Source organism: Rhynchophorus ferrugineus, unplaced genomic scaffold (genome assembly GCF_030347505.1).
Source record: "Rhynchophorus ferrugineus isolate W39M unplaced genomic scaffold, kcgeb_rfMv2 rfM3, whole genome shotgun sequence".
Lineage (NCBI taxonomy): Eukaryota > Metazoa > Arthropoda > Insecta > Coleoptera > Curculionidae > Rhynchophorus > Rhynchophorus ferrugineus.
The window spans coordinates 14,549,535-14,567,100 of NW_027472582.1; the positions used below are offsets into that span (position 1 = coordinate 14,549,535).

A 17,566-nucleotide genomic window follows, 5' to 3' on the forward strand; every position below is an offset into this window, starting at 1 on the left:
TTGCTAAATAAGCCTAAAAAAATAGGTTAATTTACGACATCACGTTAGAAACCTCTAAAATTAGCAATGTTGCCTTAGTATATTATGCATGTATTATACATATAAACGTTCCTCTTGAATCACTCTATCTATTGAAAAAAACCGCATCAAAATCCGTTGCGTAGTTTTAAAGATTTAAGCGCACATAGGGATATAGGGACAGAAAAGGCGACTTTGTTTTATACTAAGTAGTGATAAGAATTGATAATGGACACGTGGTAAATTGATAGAAAGTAACCAGTGATTGACATTTACAGTTGACGACACAGCTACTCGAGGGAACCCGGAGAAAGAAAAGACCGTCGAGTTTTTTTTGAGCCGTGTTTACCAACTGGAAAGGTTGCGTTGCTTATGCTAACTCAATTTAGAAGGGATGATTCCCGTAAAAACGCTTTATTGAGGGTATAAGAACCTTGAATAACCTTTTTTTTCTGGGGGGGGGGGGTGAGTCTTCGGTGTTACCGAATTGGGAACGTTTCTGGCATAGATCTGATGTTGGAATTCTTGTGAGAAAGCTGAGGTTAAGGACCGTCTAGTATCTGTGTCGGGATTTTTATTGATTCAGCCCCATCGTTGGATTTTTTGATTGAGGGAATAATTTGGATGTTTTCTGTTTTAGTTTTGGGAATTCAATATTACTTACAAAGACCAATACAGATTGTTGTTATCGCTAATTGCTCTGATACAGGGTGGATGCTCACATAGAAATTTTGAAATTCGTAGCATGCACATCTACCCGGTCAAAAGTTAAACCGCATCAAGCCCTAACTTACAAATACAATTACGAAGATAACAAAACACATAAAACTTGAAAACAAAAAATGCCGCATTACTTAGAACAAACATAAAAAATTGAAGAAGTTAATTAAACAGAATTGCCCGGCTAAACAGCAGGGTTATAATTTAAAGAATCATCTTCCGCAAAAAAATATTTAACCAGTTATTAATCATCCATTTTAATGCTGCTAAATGACTTTCAGTTATCTATAATACTACCGGTTGGTTCCCACAGCGGAAATTTGATGTCATGAAACTTAATTGTAACATAAATGATACAATTCTCGTCAAATTCTAAATAGATGTTAGTTTTTTTAATTAGCAGAATAATTAATGGTTTCGTGACTAATTTTTAAGGTACATTCACGGAAATATGTTATTTTCTCTATTGTAGTTTTTTTTAGTAAAATAGTTTTTTCTAATTATCAAAACAAGACGGTAACATGTAAAACAACAGGCTCGTTTACTTTTTATAGGCTATTAAGAAAACCTGAAAAAGTCATCTGTCATTAGTTTTATTTAGTATTTGTTTATATTAGTATCATTTTTTCACTGTGAAAGGATAGGTTTCAGAAAGAAAGTCTTAAAATACAGTAATTAAATAGCCAGAATAGTTTGTAGGTTAGAGTTATTTGATTACATTTACATTCAACTATTTTCTAAACTACCTATGCTATCTCCTAAAGTCTTAATCTACCTAATTAATAATTGTACACCTAAGTACTGTATATTATTTTCAATAGAGAACCTTTCAAGTTCAAGCTTAGGTCTTGTTTCCTTAATTGTTGTGTTTTCTTGTCAATTCATTTTGATACCGCTTTATCTTTTCTTGCTTTCTTCTGTTACAACCTGTGTAAATTTTTCTTGACAAAATTAGCTTTAATCACTAAATTCCCCATAATGAATTTGTTATGTCTCCAAAATGGTTAGAATTATCTCCCTGTATATACTAACCAAATGCCCATATATATTCAGAACAATTACACAGTATCCAAACACATAAATAATTCACGCCCTACAATACGATTTTCTACGCTTCTCCTATATTAGTTATATATTCACCTTTAGTTGTTTCCACTCTCATCACACTATCTTGGTATTCTCAGCATTGTCAATTATAATCAAATAATAAATAAATCAATCATAATTCCACATACGTCCAGCACTAGTTCACAATTCCACTATCTGTCAATTTCCCCTTGTATGTGTCTGATGGAGGTCCTCCAAACCGAAGGGCGTTATTTATAAGACAATCCTTGATATATATACAAACAGTTCCTTGCTTCTGTATTTTTCTCGACCTGCATGTCTATTGTACTTAATCTTTTCCACAACCTATAACAAACCGATTTGATTAAATATGCAGTGATAGGAAGTAACTTTTGTTGCTAAAAGTGTCTTAATGATCCATTTTGAAATACTTATATCTGAAATACCTAAAAATGTAATAAGCAAGCCTTTTTTCATGTAATTATACGCTTTTAAAAGTTGTATTATTTTAAAAGCAATATAGGGAAGTTAAATTGCTCTTTTTACTGTTATCTTTTTACTATTTAAATCTTATGTTCCTTGTGTTTAAGGTGAAGACCCTTAAAAGTTGCCTTTTATTTGTCCTCGGAATTTTCAACTAGAATAATAAAAAATATTAAGCAACGATTTTAAATTTATCAAAACAAGTAAAGCATTAAAACAACGTTAGCTGGATTATAACCAGCTTATTACCACTAATGTGTTAACGAATTTTGAATAAAATGGGAATATATTGTACATCTCGATGATGCGACTTCACTGCTACTTTAGATAGACTATATATATGTTATGATGAGTACGCTGGGTGCGACAGATTTCAGTCGCAACATTATATCCCTCACAACTCTTGTACTGTGTAGCCGATCATTGAGTGGTAATTAAGGTGAATGCTTCTGCTGTTCCTGCAAATCTATTTGCTTTTAGAAGCTCATAATATACTTCACCTTGCTAAACTCTCATGTGCACAGCAATATTTTATGGCTATGAATATTTCGCTTCGGTATCGATGTGAATGGTCCTTCAGGCCTAACATATGGCTTAATAAGCTTAGGTTTGTTATAGTATATCTACTTTATATCGCCAATCACAATACATCACAGAAAATTCTACTTTTCTGCCTATCAAGCAATAAAACCGTCATGTTGAAACCGTTGGAAATGGACTATTTATTCAATTTTATTCGTAGCCTATCTTCTCTCATTTTCGATCTTTCCCATCGCACCACCGGTTAGGTTGTTTAAGTAATTTACATGCATACTTCGAATAATCACCAACAGATATCACTGACGAAAGCACATACAAACAGCTAATACAAGCTCCATATCAGAGGACCCAAGAAATGTTGCTTCATTTTTGAACAACTGGAATACTGTAATAAATAAGATTGGTATCAGGTTGTATCACAGACAAAAGCAAATGTCAAGGATAGGTTAAGTGTCAAATAGAATGATGTAATATATACATTGGTCAATTGATCGTCCTCTATTAGGACCTCCATATCAGAATATCCTAAGAGTGTTTCATTGAAGAAATGAGGAAAAACATGCAAGAATGTGCTGTGTTTCAAAATAATCTATAATTTTGAATCGTAAGAATTATAATTTAGGCAAAAAATACCAAAAGGTTATTGATCAAAATAAAACAAAGTTGATTTAATTTATACCAATTTAAATGCGACAAAATATGTAAATTTACTGCTAAAAACCACAACAGTTTTTCCTTAAATCAATATATTACATAATTGAATAAACAAATAAAATTAATTAAAATAACATTAAACACTTTATCAACAAATCTCAAATATTTAACCGCACTACACAGACGAAAGAAGTGCATAAAAAATAACCTTGTCTCGCCTGCGTTTTGCCCAATTAAATGCCGAAAAAAATGTTGACGATTGATTGATTTATAATCAGAACTATTGAAAAGTATCTCGATACTGGTAGCCATACGATTTGATATCTTAAAAAATATTCAGCAACCAATAATAATCGATTTTGAGGATTACTTTAGAAATAAATTATTTTATATCTAAGATACAAAAAATTAATTAATCTGCAAGTTCCCTAGCTTTTCCTTTCAATTACTAATTTTTTTTATCCCTCATCATCCATCATCATTGCTTCATCCTCAGTACTATCTACGTGGCTAGCTGTAGATTAATGTTGTATATTTTCATTAAATATACAGGGTTTTTTCCTAAAGTCTTCCAAATCATTCATAGTTATACCCAAGTGATATTATCAACTTCATAAGTTTTTTAAAATTTTTAATTTTTTAAATAAATTTTTTTAAAATTAAATTTCCTAATGAATCTTAAAAATTAAATAGCATTTTATCTAAGATTTATACTTACAAGTGATCGGCTTGTAGTCGAATATCGACACAATTTAATAAAACAAAAGTGTTGATGAGTTTAAATTACTACACCACTGAACATTATAACAAAATATTATAAGTAAGATTATGTTCAAAATGGTAATAATTTCAGAGCATCAAATATTAGTATACATGATCTTTCTTTACTTTTGTGTTATAAATATAAATATAAAATAATAATTTAAGTAATTCATGTTTGTATATTAAAACAGATAATATGTGAATAAAACAATTTTGCAATTGATATTCGGCTTTAGTATTCAATGGCACATTCATTGGTAGCACTTAAAATAATATTGTAAATAGATAAATTGTTTCAGGTAGGTATTATACCAAATTATGTGTTTATAGTAGAATATCAAATACGTGTAGTAGATACGTTAAAAAAGGTTTTTGTTTATCTTTTTTTAGTTATTACGATTATAATATACATATTTTATGTCCGCTACTTAGCCTAAGAGATTTGAAAAATGTTCTAACAAAACTAGAACAACAACAAAAAGTTGTAACCCTCGCAATCGATCCATAATTGATAGAGAAATCAGCGAACATACGTTAAAAATATATACAGTCGAACATAGAACCTCTTCCTTTTTTGAAGTCGGTTAAAAATCAAGCACCTTACTAAATATAGATCCTTGTTCATAATGAGGACGCTCTTTTAACTAATCCAGTAAACTGAATAACCAACAGTTAGTAAGATAATTAAATTAAGGAAAATTAAATGTGTTTAATCGTTCGTTGTCAAGTGTTATAATAACATTAGTTTAACACAATCCCGTAATATAAAAGGTAACCCACGCAAGACCGAAACACGTAATACATAATTAATAATAATATTAAGTATTGAATATTTTATGTATGAATTGTTCTCAAAAAGTTATACAAGTTATCGTAATCCCTAATTAACGCTGCAAATAAAGCGCCAGTTATTTAAACGCCATCTTAATCAAGATCGCTATTGCCAAATCAAAACAAATATAAATATCACACCTGAGTGAACGCATTAAGTGCGACCGTGCGGATAGATGTGCAAATACTTTGAATCCCATTGATACGCAAGAGCTGGGTCGCGCTATTCACCCGTTCTGCCTACTCCTACCATATACCATCAAACATCCTCCGGTTTGGGACCCGGTCTCCTTCTGCGACGAGATCAAAGAGTTGTACAAATCAGTTACCGAATTGCGGTACGCGAAACCAACGTTGCTGAAACGCGGTTTCAGCACCCAGTTTTTTGTACGCAGTTGGTGTCTATTTTCCATTGAAGACACGAAAAGAAATTTCCTCGGTAAGTAATTTTATTGCTTAATTTTCCTTTATTATACACAATTTCGGTTATATTAAATCTAATTTTAATAACACTATTGTATTAAATTATATAACCAAACGAAAATACGATTTTTTCTTGAATATAAATTAATCCTAAATGAATATTAAAATCGAATTTTGGAAATACTTTTTTTTGTTGATGCAAAGCTTTATATAAATAACTATTATTATATTTTTAATGAATGCTACAAGCTAAATCTAAATGTAATATTTTACTATATATATTTTTATATAATAATAATATGTAATAATATATTTAAATTAATTAATTTGAGATTTATATAATAGAAACAATAAATCACTCTTATTTATTAGTAGTTATTGAATATATTATAAAAAAAATACTATTTTCCATGCTTAACAATATAGGCATGAAAAATATATTTCAGGTATTTTATTACATTATGTATATACATTTAATGTCACAATTTATATTTAATTAAAATAATTAGTTATATTATATAATTTAAACTAAATGAAACAGCTTAATACATATAAAGGAATAAGTATTAATAAATTAGTACAGTATAACACAAAAATGTATTTATATAAATATATCTAAAAGTAATTTTTTTATAACAAATAATGTTTTTTTAATATATTATAATATAAAATACAACTGAAAATAATTACAATTGGTTATTTTCTTTTCTTGATCATCAATATTTCTCCCAACGCATCTAAAACATTAACTTTTGTTTAGTTTTATAGTATTATATTGGAAACTATATATTTTACCATAACTTCAATAGTAAATATTTAATTTATGCCAATTATTTAAGTGACAAACATACTTACATTACTTTATACTTAGATTATAACCAATCAATTATAATTTGCAAAACCTATAATATTATAAGAAAAGGAAAAGTTGAAGAAACAGTTATACTGTTTATTTGCAATTGAATAGAATGAGTAAAACAGAACAATTGACTTCAAATATGGCGAAGATAATAATACCATAATACCTGAAACATTAAAATATATGTTTATATATTAATTATTGTCTTCAAAATTATCAATAACTAATATTTAGTAAATTCGTATGACCACTATTTTCCTTCCTTTGGATCTTTCCGACCATATTTAAAGATCTGGGAATAATAGATGCGTCAACTGTTAAGCTGCCGAAAAGTTATTTTAGAGTTTTAGTTTGGTATTCGTTCAATAACTCCTGCAATTAAATGTCTTGTAACTTTTTGGACGTCCATGACATTCTTAATCCATGACAGTAATTTCACAAATTTTAAATATTTGACACTAATACTGACAATTGGGATATTGTGGAGCTATATCACCAGAAGTGTTTGTTGGCCTTTGTTACCAGATTTATGAAAATCAAATAATTGTATACGCTGAATAACTTCTTTAACAGTTGTACACATATTAGTACTTTGCATTTTCATTGATAGATATTACTACTCAAAATATATGCAAGAATCAAATATGAAAAATAGTATAAGATACTTATACTACAAGAAAATTGTGGCTTCAACAATTTATCATTTAAGTTAAGAAATGTTTAAACATTATTGCAAAAAAGATATATTAAACTAAGAGATTATATAAAAAACAAATATATATGTTTCCTTTTTTATTATTAAGATTGTATTTAACCGTTTTCAGGGCTGCTCTCAGACACATTTGCTCTGTTTCAAACCAAAATATTAAATAACAATATTTTATATTAAAATCATATATTTCAATTCGAACTATAACTGGTTGACTGAGCCTGATTGGCATGTCTTTTAAACCAGAAAAACACCTTCTATTATAATCTGTGGATCGTTCCATCAAAATCTTAGTTAAAAGGTTACGTCGCCAATGTTTTTCTATTTTAAGTTGACCTTTAGTAACTGTTAAAGTTCCTACATGTTACGAAAGAAGGTAGTTCGAAGAATACCTTGACAATATACCTCAACTGAAATGTTCTTATCGTTTTTAGATTTGAAGTATATTCTCTCAACGTATCAGTTATATACGTGGGCAGTTTGATAAGTGACTTAAAGGTATTACTGCTTCCCTCAACTGATATCTATCAAAAGACTATTGGAAGATTTCAGCAAGTTGCGTTATATAGTCTATGTTTACAGTAGACAATCTCTGAAATTGACTTTCGTGTGCTGATTAGGTGATATTTTTTGTGGAAAAAAAATAACCGAAACCAAGGAAGGATAAATACAATGGAGACTCTGCAACGGCAATTTCAATAGTTGAGAAGTGGTTTATTGAGCCCCCTTCTGGTCTTACCAGCTGTAGTGATAGTAAATGAGTAGTTGATAGAAATCGCTTATAAAATTTATTGGATTATATTGAACAATTGAAGAATGAAAGAATGTGACGTTGCTGAAGCTGTAGTCATCTCCAATGATCGGGTACATTATTTTTTACATGAACATTATTATGAGAAAACTATCTACGCGATAGGTATCGTTCGGGCCTGAGTTTGTAGCAAGAAAAGCTCTATCTGTGCATAAGTATAAGTTCGTTCTATCTGTACGTCGACCACAGAGATTTTGGAAAGATTTTATATTGATTTGACGCAAAAACGACTAGATTTGTCAGCGGTGTACAAATGTGCATGACCATAAGAAAAATCCATAAATTGGGCTATGAACTGTTGCCTAATCCAGCATATTTTCCGTTCTATCGCATTTACCACTGCACCAGCGAGATTTAGCTCTCTGTGACTATTTTCTGTTTTCTAAACCTGAAGAAACAGCTGGACTTAAAGGAACCTATTATTTACACGGAGTAAAGAATTGGAAAGGCGATACACCACATATATTGTGTTAAAAGGAGATTATATAAAAAAATATGTCTAAAAATAACTGACTTATCAAACTGTCCTCGTAAATTAAACCGTTATACCTACCAGGAATTGAAGATCGTGACATTTGAACTTAAGTCATGTAGAAATTTAAATAAAAATTAAATTAACCTGAAAATCAGACGAACAATCAAAAGTTTGTCTTTTGTGATATTGTGTTAATAAAGAATTTTTTATTTCCTGATATTGACGCCAAATCCCCACTAATGGTGGTCCTCACCAATTCATCGTCTAGGTTGGTGACATTTATTCTAGAAAACAGAAATGATGTGTCTGTTTCACACACGGCTGATCGGCAGACTTAGAAAGTCGGAAACTTTCGGAAGGTATTATATAAATTGATTTGCCATAACCGTAATAGACTGTAAACAAAGATGATCGAGCGAATTTCGGTTTCCGACTGTTCGCACCTTGCATACAAACGACTTCAAGGTTCATTAATGGTGGTTAATTTGGTCTTTTATTTAGAAACTTTATATGTACTTCCCCATTGCAAAAGAAATTAGATTCCTCCGACAAAAGAGACTACACAATAGAGGTACGTGTAACGTTATATTGTTTTAAATGTTGTAAATAATTTTTTACATCCACTAAATTAGACTCCAATCATTGGAAATTGTTAAACTTTACAGAAGAAAATTTAACCACAAATATAAAAAGAAATAATGTTATAAAAACAATTGTTGCCCACAAAACATAATTATATTATTATTAATTACATAAGATAGAAATTGCAGACCGTGATAAAAATATATTTTTATACAAATAAATATCCTTAATAGATCTAATGTTTTCATTAATAGTTTCAATTTTAATTAAACTCAAACAACTTAAAATTAGATATATAGATTAAGAAATGTGAAGGATATAAAAAAACAAAAACATTTATTTTGTTGAATATATAATTATATATAATAATAAATATTATATAACTATTACTTGTTGAACAACTATTTTTACATAAACCACACTACTATATGTAGACATCTCTTTGATCTGCCAGTCTAACATAAATACACCGCATTTTTTCTTCAAATGCACATTGCTCGATAAAACTGATTGCCAGTTTGCCTTTGATGATATTCTGACTAGAACTGTTTTTGCCCAAATATCAAATTTATCCTGTATGGAATAATTTCACTTTTGACAATACAATCTTTTGGTGGTCGTACACTCTGAACTGTAAGCTTCTGTCCAGTAGACTATGTTAGTTCCCAGCTTCACTTCAGTCAGATTTTGGTGTACTTAGACCCTGAAATACGATGCCTGTACCAGGAATCCACATGCTAAGGAGTTTTTCAAAGCACGGATGTTCCTTAATTGTAACAATTTATGGTTAGAAAACTTTGAGTTCCTTAAATCCACTTTTTTTCGTACTTTACAGGAACACCACTTAACAAGTTAATTAAAAAGTTCCTGGCCTGCCATAGTAAAACACCTTTTTTTGGCAAAATTAGTTTTTTTTATTCAACATAATTCCCTTCAAGGATGCTATACTGCTTATACCGACCCTCCAACTTTTCAATGCCATTTTTATAGTACGATTTGTCCTTTGCTTCAAAATAGGCCTCAGTTTCGTTGATCACCTCTACATTCGACGAAAATTTGTTCCCAGCGAGCATTCTTTTGAGATCTGAGAACAGGAAATAGCCGCTGTGGGCCAGATCTGGAGAATACGGTGGATGAGGAAACAATTCGAAGCCCAATTCATGGATTTTTGACACGCTGCATTGTCTTGCAGAAACAGCACTTCGTCCTTCAAACGGTCCAATAACGATATGTAATAGTCGCTGCTGATGGTCCTTCCTTTTTCACGGTAGCCAATAAAATTATTCAATACGCATCCCAAAATACAGACGCCATAACCTTGCCAGCCGAATGTTCCGTTTTCTCACGCTTTGGAGCGTGTTCATCGTGTGTAGTCCACTCGGATGACTGTTGACTAGACTTCGGAGTGAAAGATGTGAATGATGGAGACCTGTTTCATCCATTGTCACATATCGACGCAAAAATTCGGGTTTATTACGCTTGATAATCTTCAAACTCTGCTCCGAATCATCCACTCGTCGTTGTTTTTGGTCAAAAGTGAGCTCGCGCGACACACATGCTCTGCATAGAGCTTTTTCATACCCAAATATTCGTGAATGATATGATGTATACGTTCAGTTGATATCTTTAGAGTGTCTGCTTTTTCATTCAATTTTAATTTACAACCGTCCATAATAACCTCTTTTAGGCATCCACTTCACATCCGTCTTCGGTGCTCATTTTCATCACCGCGTCTAAATTTAGCATACCAATCCTTGATGGTTGATTTTCCTGGGGTAGTGTCCGTAAACTCAGCATCAAGCTAAGCCTTATCCCAAGATGATTCTTTGGTTTAATTTGATTTTAAAGGCATCGATCAATTGCCACTTATGAAATATGCAATTTTAAAAATCCCTCCAGAATAAATATAGCGAGTTTATATCTTTATTACCCATTGGAACGGTAACCATATCCCCAAATAATTCTAAAACTGTTTTCTACTTGTCCTTATTAACCATAATATCTCTCATAATACCACTCATAATATCTCAGACAAGCTCTTTATTTTGAATTCAACTTCATATTTTTACTTACATCTTACTTAAATTATTCTACATATTGCTTAATATTAATTAAATTTAGCAGCATCTAATTAAAATATTCATATTCATGCAATATTATGACCTTTCCAACTTGCCTTATTGTTATTTTCTTCATATAATTTTGAAATTTGTTTGTTCTGTATATAACTAAGGTTACGTATATATTAATATTATGACCAAACCTTTTACCCGTTAAATCAGATGTGAAAACAATTGGCGTAAACTTCAATGAGACAATGCGTAACAAAAAATTTCCGCTAGAAAAATCGGTAAAAAATCATAAGGTAAGGTCGAAACTGAAGTGGATGTCGTAAGGATAGTGCAGTTTCATGGAAAACGTCCTAATTGTTTTTACGTTATCAATGTCGAAAGATAAAAACTGCGCGAAAAATTACCGGAACATTTATTGGAAATCTTTCTTCAACAGTTAGTTACGTGCTCAAGCATATTAAACAAAGGAATTATCAATAAGATTTACAAACACGTTAAATTAATTAAACTAAGTAACTACACAAAGAAACGCTTCGTATAATTGGAATAGTTTATGGCTACGTATCGTGAGACACTTTCAATCTACCTTTTGTGACCTTACAGCTTCAGCTGCGATACTTTTGCTAGAACTCCATTTAAATACACCAAGAAATGCTTCGAATAAATGGAATGGTTTATGGCTAGGAGTCATGAAGCACTTTCAATATACCTTTTGTGACCTTACTGCCTCAGCTCCGATACCTTTGACCTAACTCGACTTAGCTACACCAAGAAACCCTTCGACTACCTGCGGAATGACTAGGAAAACTTTATCCTGTAAACTTTTATCTATAAAATATATTCATTTTCCTCCAATATATTTGAATCACATTCATAGCTCTCGAGCTATACGAATAAAGATATAATTTTTTTGCTAGTTATTGCTTGTAATCGAAGCACTGGATGAGTTTTCACTCTAAAAGTTGAAAATGCAAAGCAATCAAACAAAATTCTTGGATTATACCGCCCATTTCAATTTTATCACAAAAACTTATTACCAGAGCATTTATTATTAATTACCACTCATGATACCCCAGACAATTTTTTTTTATTTAATTTACTTGCAACTTACTTAAATAATTTACATATTGCTTAATATTAATTAAATTTAGCAACATCTAATAAAAATATTCATATTCGTGTAATATTATGACCTTTCCAACTTGCCTTATTGTTGTTTTGCTCATATATTTTGAAATTTGTTTGTTCTGTACGTAAATAAGGTTACATATATATTAATATTATGACCAAACTTTTTACCCGTTTAATCAGCTGTGAAAACAATTGGCGTAAACTACAATGAGACAATGAGTAACAAAAAATTGCCTCTAGGAAAATCGGTAAAAAAATCATAAATAAGGTCGGGATTGAAGTAGATGTCGTAAGGATAGTGCAGTTCCATGGAAAACGTCCTAATTGTTTTTACGTTATCAGTGATGAAAGATAAAAACTCCGCGGAAAATTACCGGAACATTTATTGGAAATGTGTGTTCAACAGTTAGTTACGTGCTCAAACATTTTAAACAAAAGAATTATCAATAAGGTTTCCAAATCGTTAAATTGGCTGAACTATGTTGTTGAGTAATAAGCAATAAACAATATTTTATATGAAGTATGACAGGATGTACCTATAGGCCTGCTGACAGTTTTATAACTGAAATATTTTTATTCAATTATTATAATACTTATTATAACATTCAGTTAAAAAATAGTTAATTTTCACGCAGATGATGGAAATTGTGTCAAAATAATAATATAATCCATTGCAAAAGCTAGGAACTGATTGATGATTATGAATCGAATTTTAAATTATTAAAATATTTATGTAACAATATTCCAATTCTGTTAAATATTACTATATCGTTCTGAATAATTCCCTGAATGTCTAAATTTACATATTTTTTTAAATTATATAAGAAATAATATGATCAGCCACTAACTGACTATGTTTTACGGTGTTTAAAAACGTCTACTGACGGTGTTGCACCACAGATGAGTACTTTTGAATTTATTATTTCATTTTTTGACAATAATGTTAGATTTATATTTAAATAATTATTAATAACGTAAAATTTAGTATTAAATTAAATAATGTTGACCGCTATTTATTTTTTTAACTTGTATAATATGTATATTTTTCATATTGATTATTCATAACATTTGAAATATTTATGGATGAAAGAATATAGAAATGGCAGATAGACAACACCAACCATCGAATATAATAATATAATAAAATAGAAATTACGGGTGGAGCTTTTTCTAAAATAACTGGCATTCCAGATCACCTACAGAGGGTTCTCAAAGCTATAGAAATAAGGTTAACAAGGATCTTGAAGAAATATTCGAAAATCAATCAAAGTTAAATAGAACAAGTAAATTAATTGAGGTATCTGACGGTAAAGATCGAAAGCCAGAAGAAATAATTAAATGTTAGACTTAAGCAAGCTATGAAACAAGAATTAAATCCCTCGGATTTCATTGTAATTTTAGTGGAAATAAAGTAACTTAAAAGTGCGAGACGACTAACAAAGATGGGCGGCATAAGAAACACAAAATTCATAAAAGACCTCAATATAAAATCATTGGAAGAGTACTTAAAAAAGAGACAACATAGTGGGTGTTGAAGAGACAAAACAAGTTATGACAGTCTGGGAAACAAGGATGAAATGGAACAAACCTAAGAAAATCTGAGTTGGGGGTATCATTATGATACTGCTGAAGAAACGAGAACAGGATTATTGTGCAGAAGAAAGAAAGAGTGAGCCAAATTTGTACATGCAGGATAAGGAAATAAATATCAAATATACAAATATATAAATATCAATAAAACTACATCACTTAGTGATAAAGGGTTTTAAGGTTTAAAAGGTGTTTTTGATTAACTTTAATAATTATTGAATAAGTAGTTGATTAAACTTCAAGTCCTAAATATATTAACAGTTAGTAATGAAATCATAAAAATAGAAATATTTTCATTAATTAATTTTACGTAGCCTTCTTAACATTATATTTTTAGCCCTTTTATTGTCTTTCTAGTAACTGATAAAAGTATTTGAGGATAAAATCAAAATCACTTGGAATAACTTGCTTTAATATGTACAATGTATCCATGTATCACTGTTAATTGAGGAAATTCATAAAACAAACAATTATTAATGTATAGGGAACGTAATGTAAACTCATCTGGAACATATCTTTAACCATTTTACCAAAATACGGCTAAACATCATCTTGGTATATCTATTTTTATTTTTGGTTATTTTATGTGGATACATATGGATATATATTGAACGCAATTTATTTTGACATATGACTTACTTAAACTATCACAGGCACAATTTTACTATATTTTTCTAATTACACCATATATGGAACTGATTTATAGTGATTGTGCTAAAAAAACGATGGCTTGTAGGTAGGCATATTATTTTAAGGTAGTCTGAAACTCCTTGAAGAAGATCTACATAACGGTTGTCTAAAAACTTTTTTTGGTTTTTGGAAGATCAAGGATTGTTAGATCTATTAAAAGCATTTCCAGACATTTTACTAGTCACAGATATTTCAGATTTTAAAAAATGGGGTACACAGACTACTCACTAGTCCCCACAGCTTAAAAACCACCGCTAATATTAATTAATCAAGGTACCAAGTGGTTCAACGTTCATACTGTTTATCAGATTGAGCTATCTTTTTCGAAAACTTACATTGGTTATAGGTATATATAATTTGAAGAATGGTTGAAATATTTTTTTAAAAATTTATTGCAATTATTTTTTTAAAATTAAAATCATTTTACAACTGTAAACCTAATTTTCACATTTTCGAAAATCTCCTTTTTATTTCAGTGAATTTACTGAATAATGTAACAAATAACCAACTAAATTAATTATTCCATATCTAATAGGAATCATTGATAACAACAATAATGCTACTAACGAAGGCACAAAATCTACACCGAATTATATTAGACGCCTATCGAGAACTAAAATATACGTAGTGAGTCAGTCAGGATGCGCTCCAAACAAATACCATATCACATTATAGATAGTAATCTAAGAGAAATATCGTCTTACAATGAACAAATGATTTCCAAAGCATGTTTTGTTTTCTCGAATTGACCAAGCATGAAGGAATTCTTATACCGTCAGTGGTAACGACAGGGAAAAAATCGATTCACATCTTGTGAAAGACTACCGACAACAATCGTCCTAGATCTGAAATGAATCTCGAACCGCTATTTCAATATTTAAATACAATCGAGTTTATTTTTCAAACGATTACGATGACAATCGTAGATAATCGTTTTTTAATCAAGAAAATAATCTTCTAACCGAGATAGAAGAAATCGCACGAACATCAAATTGCTAGGAGATAATTTTTTGATAATGATTTTTGTTCTGTATTTCATCAGGAAATAAAAATTTTCAGTAAAAAAACGCATTTTCTATTTTGAGGTTTAAATTTGTCCCTAAATATTTCTATTTTGCATATTATTATGCCTTCTATACTATATTCGAGCTATATGAGAGTTGATATTTTTATTTTGCGCCTTGACAATACTAGGCATTGTTAGGATCCACCCTTTCCAATAGGTTTCCAATCTTCTTCAGATGCCTTGTCAATTTTTGACGACTTTTGAGATGTATTTTCAAGACAGAAATGTAGCAATTAACACACCTCGAGTTTTGGCGATGTAGTCCCATCCTTGGACACTGTAAAACGTTCGTAAGACGAATTTAATTGCGGCGGCAGTTCGCTCAGGGATGAAGGCCGTGAAGGTAATCTAGAATCAGTTGTTATATCGTAAAACATTGATGCTGTGCGCGAAATCATATTACAAGAACGTCATGTGACTTACCGCGAAGATTGAGTCGTCCTTTGGTACTAGTATAATGAAAATTAATAAGATATTTCACGAACATTTAGCTGTAAAATGAATTTGTTCATGTTCTCAAACATTGAAAAAAAATGCTCGCGTAAATTAATGGTTAATAAATACAATAGCGTAGCATTAAAAGCTGTGTATAACATCTAAACACATGATAAATCTTGGATCTATTCGTATGAGCACCAAACAAAACAAAATCCAGTAGTATGGAATTGACAATCTCATGAAAGTCATGATTTGTTTACTAGAACTTCGTGAACTAACTAGCTAGAATATCGTAACATTAAAGTGAGATTTGTTCTAAAAAATAAAAATATTGTTATTTATTGAACACACCTCGTATATAATCGTACTCGTACACAGCTGGAGGGTGAAAGGGAAGGAATCAATACAAGTATTAATTTTTATTAAGACATAGATCAATAGTCGGTAGGCTTAGCTTGATCCCTAGTTAAAGAGTAGGTCTACTCCAGATAAAGCCTCGTTGGTAAAAAAGACACTTCAAATAAAATATAAAAAAATGACATAAAAATAAATAAAATAAGTATTGAAAATTGTTTGAAATATCTGTGCCTAATAATACAATGAACTGTGCAAATAACAAACACAACAAAACTAAATTATATACTTTTAGACTTTTAAAGTTACATTGCAAGTTGCAATAAGACTATTTTATTTAACTGCAACAAATCAACAAATTTATGAATACATTTTTTTTTAAATAAAACAGTTGTTGAGCGTGTATCCTTGAAATACATTTACATATATAAAAAAACACTCAAATTTTTAGTAAATATAAACGACATTTATGTTTCGTAAGTTAACAACGACTGTGAAAGAATTGTACTCATCGTCAGCTCATGTCGAAATTATAATTTATTAATTATTTCTCTTCAAAATCACCAGTAAGTGGTGTTATAAACATCTATAATATTTTTGGTTAAAGAGTAAATGTAAACTATATGGTTTTTTTGGTGTTGATAACAATAATCTATTATAAATATGTTGAATTAAATGAATTTTGAATTTTTAATATAAAAACAATACTGGCAAAATTCGCCGTATTTTACTGAATATAGTTGAGCGATAACGAGTTGACACTTAAACAAACGTAAATATTTTTAGATGAACACCTAAAAATCTTATAAACGATCTAAAAAAAGAAAATGTATCCCTTCTATGTACATCGCAATTCAGTTACGCAACAAATTTATCCAGTAGCTGATTAACTTCTTCCATTATTATGTATGTAATATTTTATTTTGTATTTGGGAGATCTATCAATCTAAAAGCTATCTCAAACCAGTTACTTATTTTGTACATGATAATATATATTTATAAAGTCATGCCAAAGATATTTTCATCCATTTTCAAATTGTTATATATTTACTGAATGTGCAGTTCACCTAAAAATAGACTGTACAAGCTCCAATAACATTAAATAAAACTATCATTCCATATAGCAACAACGCTAAATATCTCTGAATGAATCTTGATGTAAAACTTCGCTGGAAGGAACATATAAAGAAGATAAGAAAAGAACTGGAATTGAAAAATAGGAAAATGTACTGGCTAATTGGAAGAAAATCACAACTATCAGTACATAAGAAATTGCTATTATATAAGCAA

General features: G+C 30.1%; 1 protein-coding gene across 2 annotated transcripts in view; it reads left to right on the plus strand.

The window, feature by feature from the left end:
* The first annotated feature begins 5,375 nt into the window (after positions 1 to 5,375).
* The window catches only part of Gld (Glucose dehydrogenase), a 121,030-nt gene continuing 108,839 nt past the window's right edge, over positions 5,376 to 17,566 (plus strand). Inside the window, exon 1 of one of the 2 annotated variants that reach the window (XM_076401015.1) lies at positions 5,376 to 5,515. The gene's annotated coding sequence lies outside the window, so the exon portion shown is untranslated. The remainder of the gene's footprint in view (positions 5,516 to 17,566) is intronic. The other variant, XM_076401016.1, reaches the window with a different exon arrangement.